Consider the following 13,291-nt stretch of genomic DNA (forward strand, 5'->3'; position numbering starts at 1 on the left):
TATCACATTGAATTTTTCAAAATATTTAAAAGTATCCAAAAAAGAAAAAAAGAAACAATGTACACTATAAAGTACATCAGGCCTGAAGGGGCTATTTTCCCCTTTTTCTTTTTCCTCCATTCTTTCCTTCTTCGGCATTTCTTTTCTCTCACACGTTACACTTCTTTCCTCTGCTTGTTTACTTTCAATTTTGTTTCTCCTTATTTAGTCTTTTCTATTTGTCTTTCTTTTCCGTAATGAGTCGACAAATTGATGTCTTGAAGATATTGTGATAATCGTACATTTCATTCCTATAACTGGCACACTAATTACCTGAATGTGGAAAATAATCCGCAATATTACAAACATTGTTTTATTGCTTCCAGAAGTCTCGTCAAAAGACGGTTGTTTCATAAATAGACAAGAGAGTCTTTTAGATTAGTACTATAAAAATCTCTTTTTACTGCAGTTTCGAGGTATCATTAAAACATATGAAAGAGAGATGTGTGATTAGAATATGACACTTCAAAGAGCAGTAAACATGAATAATTTTCCGAAAAACCTTAGTAAAATGCGTTGAATGCAATTCTGTACATGCGTTTATGTGTATTCAATAGCAAACACACGGTACAAAGAGTTGATAGTTTGCTATTATGATAGTGCAAAAAAATAGGCGTAGATATTTTACGGAAAGATTTTCACAATTATTAACACTGAAAATATGTTCTGTGGTACACTCTCTGTCTGCCTTTGTGTTCCTCTGTCTTTGTGTCCTCTACATACACCTTTTCTCCTAACGATTGTATTCATACTAAATATTTACGTTTAAATTCATTCCATGGAATGGACAGAGGTAATTTTGTGATTTTCCAAATAAGACGAATTTGAACTGATATGATTATGAAAAATTAATCTAGGCCTTATATCTATCTGTGTAATATTGTATTTGGCTTCTGGCTTTCAAAATTTATCCACCTATCATCAGCTAAGTACCACATTTCATCATAACAATTTACTCATTATACCCTACCACAAGACATCTTTACATTTTTCATCTTATACAGTTTCAGTTGCTAGAAATTGGAACTCGCTTCCGAATGATGTAAGGGGATGTTGGACAATAACTTCATCTAGGTCAAAATTATATAAATTCTTTATTTAATATTTGTTACTTATAATGAAACTAACACCTGCCCATTCTTATTATTATCATTAATTTCTCTAAATAGAATACAAAACCTCTAATGACAAAATTTTATTACATTAATATTCTCATTAATATATTTCAGATTTATATTTTTTTTCTCCCCGTAACATAGTTCTAGTAAATTTATATTAAATTAATTCTCATCATTTTACTAGCAATCTCTAATTATAATTGATTGAATTAAATTAGTTCATAAATTAAGTTTCTACTTTACCTTATAGGTTTATTTAAATTTACATAAACATGTACTAGTCGTTAAAACTTAAATGAAGAATATTGCTGGAGAATATTTTAAGTGTAACTATTCATAATTTAAATATGTATTGTATTGATTAAGGCTGGTCTTAACTCTGCCAGCGAAAATAAAACATTCTATTCTATTGTACAGTGTGCAAAAAGAAATATTAAGCGATGTACGAGTAAAATACATTTATGAATGCAATAAGACGAAAAGACAGATTTTGAATAGAAGTTCAAAATGATGGAAATAAAGTCTCCAACCCTTATGCTCCCTTAGGATCAGATATATACATACTGATTGGTAATTATATATACATTAAAGTGGTATATAGCATGCTACACTGCAAAACAAATGATTTCACATAAACTATAACAGGAACCGACATATGAGAATATTTTTTTACTGTTGTGGTGGGGACCTTCTAGTCACCAAGGAGCATTAAATTCATAGGAGACATGCTACGCGCTACACGATACTCAGGTAACTTGTGTGAGAAACAGTCTTCTGGAACAATAGGGGAGCCTTATCCCAGCAGATGGATTGGACGTAACGGACATGTTACATGGCCGGCATCCTGTTGCTTTTGGCTGTAGGGTCACATGGAAGGCACTGTGTACGCCCATCGTAACGCAACTCGGAAGACCTGTTGAATGTAAGTATGGATGCGGGAAATAGGATCCGGAATACGCCGAATAACTGCAAACGCACACAATTGTCATGACGCAAGAGGGCTCAATTGTCCTGTGAATGTACGTGTGAACACTTTCAAAATCTCCTGCGAAGTGTAATGAGACACGATACATGTAATTAACATATCGTATGAAATACCAAGTTGTCTTGTTAACGCAGGGTCACGGGTATATGTTTGTATGAAATAATTTTGTTCGTTTTGCAGTGTAGCATATTGCATACAACTTTAATGTACGCAGTTATCGATCGCCCTATACTTCCACTAATGTGTAGGATGAGAAAGTATATGTAATTTAATGACATCGTTTACTCGATTAGTGTACACGCCACTGTGCATAATAATATGGGTCCTTGTTGAAGTGTAACAACTCTCGTACTGTGGCATACAGCTGTTGGCCGCACGTCCATGATGCATTGAACCCAAAAACAAGAGAAGCGTCCTCCGCGCACAAGTAGAAACACCAACAGTTTTTGCGTGCACACAAGTGCACTGCTATTAAATACAAAACGCGGGAAAAGTTTTTGTCGCGTAAAATAACACCCCATACAGAATTACAATCTCAACAAGGAAGGGGGTAATTTCCACATTCTAATCACGCCATGTGGCGCGGAAATTTATTTATACTTGAGCACAAGTTTAACAACCTCCTTTTATTGGATAATAAGCTTCGTGATGCAAAAACTTTCTGGTTTTCGCCTTATAAAATACTTAAATATAACCAACGTTAGCAACAGCTTGTTGGTTAATTACTGATGTCTTATTCAAAGAACGAAAATGGAAAACAGTATACAGACATTAATAGTAGTAGTAATAATAAATAATAATAAATCAGAATGGAGAGTGTGAAGCAGACAGACAAAATAAAAAATGAAACTGTGATAGAAAGATTAGGTTAATAAAGAATAATGCTTACACACATCAGGAAGAGAAAAATTAATTGGCTGAGTCACTAGCAAAGAAGAAACTGTCTACTGAAAGATACGTTGGAATGAATGATGAACGGGAGAAAAGTTCGGGGCAGAAGAAGGCATCAGATGATAAACAACATTATCGTATATATTAAATTTGGTATTCCCAAGAAACTATTTCGATTAATTAAAATGTGTCTCAGTCAAACTTCCAGCAGAGTCCGTATAGGCCAGTTTCTATGTGATGCTTTTCCAATTCACTGCGGGCTAAAGCAAGGAGATACACTATCACCTTTACTTTTTAACTTAGCTCTAGAATATGCCATTAGAAAAGTTCAGGATAATAGAGAGGGTTTGGAATTGAACGGGTTACATCAGCTTTTTATCTATGCGGATGACGTGAATATGTTAGGAGAATATCCACAAACGATTAGGGAAAACACGGAAATTTTGCTTGAAGCAAGTAAAACAATAGGTTTAGAAGTAAATCCCGAAAAGACAAAGTATATTATTATGTCTCGTGACCAGAATATTGTACGAAATGGAAAATTGGAGATTTATCCTTCGAAGAGGTGGAAAAATTCAAATATCTTGGAGCAACAGTAACAAATATATATGACACTACGGAGGAAATTAAACGCAGAATAAATATGGGAAATTCGTGGTATTATTCGGTTGAGAAGCTTTTGTCATCTAGTCTGCTGTCAAAAAAATCTGAAAGTTAAAATTTATAAAACAGTTATATTACCGGTTGTTCTGTATGGTTGTGAAACTTGGACTCTCACCTTGAGAGAGGAACAGAGATTAAGGGTGTCTGAGAATAAAGTTCTTAGGAAAATATTTGGGATGAAGTTACAGGAGAATGGAGAAAGTTACACAACGCAGAAATGCATGCATTGTATTCTTCACATGATATAATTAGGAACATTAAATCCAGACGTTTGAGATGGGCAGGGCATGTAGCACGTATGGGCGAATCCAGAAATGCATATGGAGTGTCAGTTGGGAGACCGGAGGGAAAAAGACCTTTGGGGGGGGGGGCCCAGGCGTAGATTGGAGGATAATATTAAAATGGATTTGAGAGGGGTGGAATATAATGATAGAGACTGGATTACTCTTGCTCAGGATAAGGACCGATGGCGGGTTTATGTGAGGGCAGCAATGAACCTGCGGGTTCCTTGAAAGCCATTTGTAAGTAAGTAAGAGTCTAAGAGGAAGGCGGAAAATAAGAAAGAATGCAGAATGTTGGGTTTGCAGTGAAATACCTGCCCTTGGGCACAAAACTAGAATGAATGAAAATAATAAATCAGTGTAATCACAACAGGGGCCAGATTGATTAGATAAGATTGTCAAATAGCGTATGAAGTGTAGTCACTTTAACAGTGAGCTTCAAACTACAAATAAATAATAAAACTAAAATATTAATATGTGATAGGCCTATATAAGGTTATCTAAGTCATGGAAGATTTTGAAGTTTTGTTAAGAAGTAAGTTTATAAAAAGTAATACAATTTTCTTTCATGAAAGAATGAAGCTTATTTTTACAGAACCTTCCGTTTCACTTGCTGAATGGCATATGTGAATCCAATGGTTACATTATTTTTACAGAAATTTCCGTTTCACTTGCTGAATGGCATTTGTGAATCCAATGCTTACAAATAAGTTATCCTGAGTCAATCCTGACAGAGCCAGGTCCCATCCTTAGGCGAGTACCTGAGAAGTGCCAGGGCCCTATATTGGCATTGTATATTGTATATTATGAACTATATATATATATATTGTATATCGTATATTATGAACTATCTGAATACAATGTAGACTTAGTTAAGGAATACGTACAGTATATAAAGTAAATTCTGACTGGTCTAATATTAGTATATTAGGATTTGCAGACGATAGAATTTTAATTACTGCAGACCTTCCTAGTGTTCTAACAACGATAACAATGGGTCGAACAAAATTCAGAAAGTGGGATTAGATCTTATTTTTTAATTAATATTAAAAAGGTTGGCTAATAAAGACTGAAGCTGAAATTGCCTCTGGTTTTAATTTTGCTTCAATCTCAAATGATGAAGATAATAAAATATTTAGGTAGATATTCCATTTAATGATGAAGTCATATTTGATACTAACGGTATCAGTGCAAACTCTTGAAGATAAATATAAAAATTTTGTATCATTTTCCCGTCTTAAATTAGACTAGAAATTTAAAGCCCTAAACTTTTCCATTTGACCTGCCCTTGTGAATTCCCTTCAATGAACTCCTCATGATGAACTTCTGACTTCATTTTTGCACGATATTGATGTACCACTGAAATCTTAGTTTAAAGATGATTATATATGCCAAATCAACGGTTCCAAAACTTTAATGTCATGGAACCAACCAAGTGTTTCGACATTTTGCCGCTATCAAAGTCTTCATACCCATAAAATTTTACTATATATTATTATAATGTTAGCTGTCAAAAATACTATCTGACATATACTTTCATTCAGTATACGAACTGACTAAAAGTTAATTTTTCAAACCAACTAAATTTCGATACTTAACACATAGATAAATATTACACCATTTGATTTATGACTGACGTTATCTCGCTACCCACCAAAAATTTGTCCGCCATCCACACTTTGGAAATCGCTGTTGCAAATGATATTCTAATTCGATTATTCATCGTACGAATGCTATTAAAGAATTAGGACATTATAAAGCAACATGGAAAGCATGTAGACTTATACAAAGTTTTAATAACTCTATCACATTTTTAAAGCTGTTAACGATTATGTTAATAATTTTCGGAATTTGCCGCAAGAAGCATTAAAATGTATAGAAAAGTTAGGCATAACACCAATTCACTTTAAGAAAGATATCACACAGAATTCAGTTAAAATATTACGAGATACTTTAAGACTAACAAGATACATTCGCGAAGTGCCTGACTGCTAATGGTGTAAAATCAAATACGATGGAAGTTCAGCTGTAATCAATGTTTATGATACTAATTGTAGCTGCCCATAGTGGTATGGGGGATATATGGTATATATTATATATATATTGTATATAATAGTATACAATATATATTATGACAGTGGACAAAAACATATATAATATTCTGAGATTATGAAATTCGTTTCTTTTAGTATAACTGCCAGTAAAAATTTGTTTAAGCTATGGAAATGTTCTTCCTACGTCACATGACGTTACAGGGAGAAAATAGTAACAAAAATCAATATACGCGTTATCAATATTTATATTTTACATAATATATACAAATAATTCGTTTATCAAAACCATCCCGTTGCAGTGAACGAAAACATATATTCTGAGGTTATGAAATGCAAATCTTTTACGAACATCACATAAAATTTGTTTGAACTAAGAGAACCTTTCTACATCATATGACGTTATAGAGGCATATTTATAACACATTACACCATTATTATTTAATGACCCCATGCATACGTGCTTGCAATTCGATCTTGCTTACGCATTCACGTGACGTAACAGATGTAGCTACCAGAAGAAACTATTCGATCCGCTGTACGTTTGGGAACGAAAATGCGTTGCCTGGTCATTACACTTCAGAGTTAGCTTGACCAAGAATCTTTCAACAAAATTTGGCATTCCTCAGACGTTTCTTTTATTGCTAACAATGGTAGATCTAGTTGTAGAAGTGTTTTGGTTTGAGCCACATGCATGGACAAAATCATAAGAAACAACATAAAATTCGAAAAACAGACAACAATAAAAAAACAACATAATCCTAATGAGTAAAATAAAAGATAAACATATCCCACACAGTACAACATTAGCAACTTTTGACATATTAACCTATACACAAATATACCCATAAAAGATACACTACAGATACTAGAATAAATGCTCAAAAACAACAATACGCCACAAGAACACATTGATGAAATCATCCACATTACGGACACGATCACAAAGAAAACTACTTCACATACAATAACAATATATTTTACTCAAACAGAAGGCTTACCCATGTGATCACCCATTTTCAGATACTAGCAGAAATATTCCTACACGACATAGAACAGACAGACATACATACTAAACAAAGACGACAACAAATACGCAGACAACATCATATATTGGCACAGATACGTATACGACATACTAATACTATACAAAGGAAATAAAAGACAGATTCAAAACCTACATCAACACATAAACAAAATAAACCCAAAGCTTCACTACACATTAGAAATTGAAAGCAACAAATCCATAAATTTTCTAGACATCACAATAAAAAAAACTGACAACAAACACATATTCAAAATCTACAGAAAACCCACAACAACAACAACAACAACAATAACACACAGACACAATTCATCTAATCACCCAACACAAACAAGCTGCATTCCGAACAATGGTACACAGATTACTCAACATACCAATAAGTCAACAAGACTATGAAGAAGAGCTAAACACAAAACGGATACAATCTAAACATAATATACAACATAATAAGAAAGACAAAACATAGGAATACAACACAAACACAAAAAATACATCACACTAACTTACGAAAACAAAAACACAAACAAGATTGCAACCTCCTTCAAGACGTTAAATTACAACATTACATACAAAATAAAAAACACTCTACGAAAGCATCTCAACACAAACAAGCAAATACAACCACACAGGCGTATACAGACTCAAATGCAAAACCTGCAACAACTTCTACATGGGACAGACAGGCATATCATTTCAAACACGTTACACAGAACACATCACAGCCGTAACAAAACTACAAAACACTTCCATATACGCAGAACACATAAAAAACTGCAACCACACCTACAGCAACATAAACACAGAAATGGAAATTCTACATATCCAACCGAAAAACCATAAACTAAACACACTAGAACAATACGAAATATACACATAACTCAATTTCAGAACACACATACTTTTTGACTCCACATTACACTATACAAACACACTCCCACAGGAAACGCAAACAAAAGGCGCGAAGATAAGTACCAACCAGTTCTGAGGATATCCACAACAGGCTGAAACTAGTCAACAAGGTACTGTACCTAATATTTAACACGCGAAAGCAATAAACTGCATATTCCGAAGTAATAACAATAATAATAATAATAATAATAACAATAATAATAATAATAATAATAATAATAATACGCGATGGAACGTGTGAAGTGGACAAACAGAATAAGAAATGAAGCTGTGTTGGAAAGAGTGGGTGAAGAAAGAATATGCTGAAGCCGATCAGGAAGAGGAAAAGTAGTTGGTTGGATCACTGGCTGAACAAAACTGACTACTGAAGGATGCACTGGAAGGAATGGTGAATGGAAGAAGACTGAGGGGCAGAAGAAGATATCAGATGGTAGACGACATTAAGATATATGGATCATATGCGGAGACAAAGAGGAAGGCAGAATATAGAAAAGACTGGAGAAAGTTGGGTTTGCAATGAAAGGCCTGCCCTAGGACAGAACACTATGAATGAATGAATGAATGAATGAATGAATGAATGAATGAATGAATAATACGTGGCTTTACAGTCCATGGAGAATCAAGGCTGAGCAGCTAATTCTGACCTCACATTCACATGCCTCAGTAGAGATGAACGATTATCCAATCAGTTTAGGGGGTATCATGTCGTAACAGCTGATTACGCCACACAATGTTGCCTCCCAAATTTCTTAAAATTATGTGTGGGTACCGATCTCACATACGAGGAAATTTCTTTCCCGTGAAAACTCGAACCAGCGCACATTCCGTACTAGACCACGTGACCATGGCGCGGATTCACATTAATTTAATAATTCTATATAGAGAATTCATAGCTTGCAATTGAAAACTAAGTTAACCCCACGCAAATGATGGCCAAGCGCAGCTTGCGAACTATTTTGAGAGACAACCAGGAAGGGAGGAACGACAGTGTTGACGACATAATTCTTGAGAACTAACGAGGAAGCGAACTGTTTGATTACTTAGCGACATTATATCAACTTGTAAGATATTTTTGGCAACGGATATATTGTGGACAACAATAAGCAAAGGTAGAGAAGTAAACGTCAAACTGAAGACGCTAGAGAAGATAATAATAATGTATCTTAAAGGACACATGTACAGAAGGAGGATTAGAATTAGGATGAGAAAGAGGATTAAGAAGAGAGGATGAGGAAGAGGAGGAGGATGACAGATAGGAGAATGAGATAAAGTGGAGGAGAATGAGGATGAGGATGAGGAGAAACAGGAAGTAGAAGAGGAGGAGGAAGAAGAGAATTTTGAAGAAGTTGTGAAGGACGAAGGGAAGAAAGATGAGAAAAAGTAAGAGGATGTTGTAGAACAGATGAAGGAAGATGATGAGGAAGAGAAATAGCAGAAAGGTGATGAAAAATACACGGCTCTTTACATTATGTAGATGTCGCGTGAGTTTTGTTGTATGCCTGCCTAATACAAAACGGAAAAGCAAGAGAGAGAGGAGAAAAAGTAAGAGGATGTTGTAGAACAGATGAAGATGATGAAGAGAAATAGGAGAAGGTGATGAAAAATACACGGCTCTATATTATTGTGAAGTCGCTTGCCGTTTGTCTTATGACTGTTTAATACAAAATAGAAAAGCACAAAATACGGCGAAAGGGATGTGGAAGAACAACGTTGTGATAATGATGATGATGAACAAGGAGAAGAAAAATTAGAAGAAGAAGAAGAAGAAGAAGAAGAAGAAATTAACTATCTTGTTCAGTTTTGGATTTAATGGCAACTTTGACAACCATTCGACCACCGAAAATGCCTTTACATTGTAACGAAGGTCGTGGTGCGATGCGCGTGGAGTAAATAACGCATAAATAAGTGCGTGAAGCCGATGAAACATGTGGAATGTGTGACCACGCCGCGCACATGTGTCACAGCTGGGGGCCCTCACTTCCGACACATCCACAGTTTGTTTTAAAATCTGTTTCTGTATCACTTTTTTGTTACGAGTGTGGTGCATATTATATAATTACTAGCGTGTCACAAGATAATGAACTTGAAGATGCACTCTTGGAAACCCCGCCAAGATTCGTCTGCATGCCCGCTCTACTGTCTGATTAGTTACACAAGAATGCATCCATCTTAATACGGACTATTTATTTTGTCTTACGCTCCGAGGCTGAGTAGATACTAAATGACTACCACCATCAACGTTGCTGCTAATCCTATTACTGTCATTACTGCTAATACTGTTGGAATGGAATAGAATTACGGGAGAGGAACACTATGGGCCAGCACTGAGACCTGTTACGATCTACAGGGTTATTTTCGATCTCTGATAATAAATTTGAATGATATCATGCGCGTGAGGAGTCACACGACAGCTGAACTGTGGCGCGAGGTGACAGACCAGTAGTGAGTGTTCTCATAGTCAGAGTGCACGGTGACTCACAGCAGAAATTCCCAAGAAAATCGAGCCTTCTTGGGAGGAGTACATTACGACACTTTCCAATGCTAAGTACAGTTAAGTGAAAATAAAAGAAGCCTACAATAAACGAGGTTTCGTTATATCCAAGAAAGGCATCTTCTGTATACTTAATAAGATTGGTAAAGCTCGAATGGAATTAATTTGTATCATCTCGTGGGGTGCGGTGACTTGTGACGAGGGGGTGGATTTACTTGATTTTTCCACTCTGGAATTAATCCCATTCGAGCTTTGCCAGTCTTATTAGGTACACACAAGATGCCTTTCTTGGAAATAACGAAACCACGATTTTTGCAGGCTCCTACGATTTTCACGTAACTGTACTTGGCATCGGAAAGGGTTATTATGTACCCCTTTCAAAAAGGCTCGATTTTCTTGGGCATTGCTACTGTGATACACCGTGCACTCTGGTTATGAAATCACTCACTAATGGTCTGTCACCTCTCGCCGCAATTCAGCTGTCGTGTGATTCTTGACGCACATGACGTCATTCAAATTCGTTATCAGACATCGGAAACAACCCTCTGTATTGTGCTAACCCTCATGCTAGGCGCATTTCCAAACCCACACCGGCTAACTACACTAAGGGTCTCTGCGTACTCAGGTTTCGAGCAGGTAACCCTCCCTCGTCCCTAGATCAATCCTCTCCGTACGTCGCCAGCCGGCGATCAGGGAATGCTATGGAATGATGACGAAATGAATAAATGATGACAGAATGATGTAGATGCCTAATAAAAAAACGGAAGAACCCCGAGAAAACCCACAACTGGGACCTTATCCGCCACAAGTATTTTGATCGGGACTCGAACCCTGGTTGACAATATCAATTAAATATTATTACAGTCAAATGACTTATCATACAAATGTAATTAACATATTAAAAATGGTTACTACATCACATTCATTTGGTTGTTAAATTTTTCACCATATCGGCATCATCAGACAACAAATTATTACGATAACAGGCATAATATCAATTCTTACTTACTTACTTACTTATTGGCTTTTAAGGAACCCGGAGGTTCATTGCCGCCCTCACATAAGCCCGCCATTGGTCCCTATCCTGAGCAAGATTAATCCAGTCTCTACCATCATATCCCATCTCCCTCAAATCCATTTTAATATCATCTTCCCATCTACGTCTCGGCCTCCCCAAAGGTCTTTTTCCCTCCGGCCTCCCAACTAACACTCTATGTGCATTTCTGGATTCGCCCATACGTGCTACATGTCCTGCTCATCTCAAACGTCTGGATTTTATGTACTTAATTATATCAGGTGAAGAATACAATGCGTGCAGTTCTGCGTTGTGTAACTTTCTCCATTCTCCTGTAACTTCATCCCTCTTAGCCCCAAAAATTTTCCTAAGAACCTTATTCTCAAACACCCTTAATCTCTGGTCCTCTCTCAAAGTGAGAGTCCAAGTTTCACAACCATACAGAACACCCGGTAATATACAGTAACTGTTTTATAAATTCTAACTTTCAGATTTTTTGACAGCAGACTAGATGACAAAAGCTTCTCAACCGAATAATAACACGCATTTCCCATATTTATTCTGCGTTTAATTTCCTCCCGAGTGTTATTTATATTTGTTACTGTTGCTCCAAGATATTTGAATTTTTCCACCTCTTCGGAAGACAAATCTCCAATTTTTATAGTTCCATTTCTGGTCACGAGACATAATCATATACTTAGTCTTTTCGGGATTTACTTCCAACCCTATCGCTTTACTTGCTTCAACTAGAATTTCCGCGTTTTCCCTAATCGTTTGTGGATTTTCTCCTAGCATATTCACGTCATCCGCATAGACAAGAAGCTGATGTAACCCATTCAACTCAATTCTATATGTGCATAATAGCGTGCCTCTAATAGCATCGCAATAAGTTACGCAAATTACAACGAAAATAACACAGAATTCAATTTCCACGAAAGTTACAAAATATACAATATACACAGAATTTACAAATGATGTATATAATTGATTTTTAACTTCAATTTTAAACAAAAAGCAACCTTTCTTCAGTACGGTCAGTCCCAGGTAGAGCATTCAACACAACCCGTTACCGCCACCCAGGCTGTGACGAGACTGAAACACTAGGACATGGGTTGGGTTTCTGCCGAAAGACTGAGTTACTACTGAACAATCGCCATCACAGGATGAGGACAATGCTTGCTGACATCCTAAAACAACAAGGATTAGAAGTCCATGAAGAAGTGCATTGTATCTCGGAAGACGACTCAATAAGACTGGCAGATATTGTTGCCATTGATAGAAAAAAGAACACAGGAACAATACTAGACCCGACTATCAGGTTTGAACAGCCAAAACTTACTGATGATGAAAAGAGAATCATCTATGAACCTTGTATTCCTTATTCTAGCAAGCAGCATAATATCATGGGTAATCGTTGGTTAGTACACGGACTTTGTGGTAACGTCTCCAAATACACCTAAGTCCTATAACCTTTTAAAATCAAAGGGATTCACATTTTAAAATATTGAGAAAATCCTTAGAGAAATTCTAAAACACTCAATTCAAATTTTGCAATTTTATCTCTATTTCAAGTACTATGATTCACTTTAATTTTCTTTTGAAATTTATTGTATGTATATTCATTCTAACTCATATATGAGGGGCTCACAACCAGAGTGGACCAAGTCCACCAGTGGTCAGTTTGTGGATTAATACAATCTCGGATGACGAAAACTTAGATTTATTTATTGCCATAACAAACAAAGTCCATAACTCATTTGTTACTCCACAGAGGGCAGCATTTCCTATGGAAGGTGAAGGTTG

The sequence above is a fragment of the Periplaneta americana genome, chromosome 4 (assembly GCF_040183065.1).
Source record: "Periplaneta americana isolate PAMFEO1 chromosome 4, P.americana_PAMFEO1_priV1, whole genome shotgun sequence".
NCBI lineage: Eukaryota > Metazoa > Arthropoda > Insecta > Blattodea > Blattidae > Periplaneta > Periplaneta americana.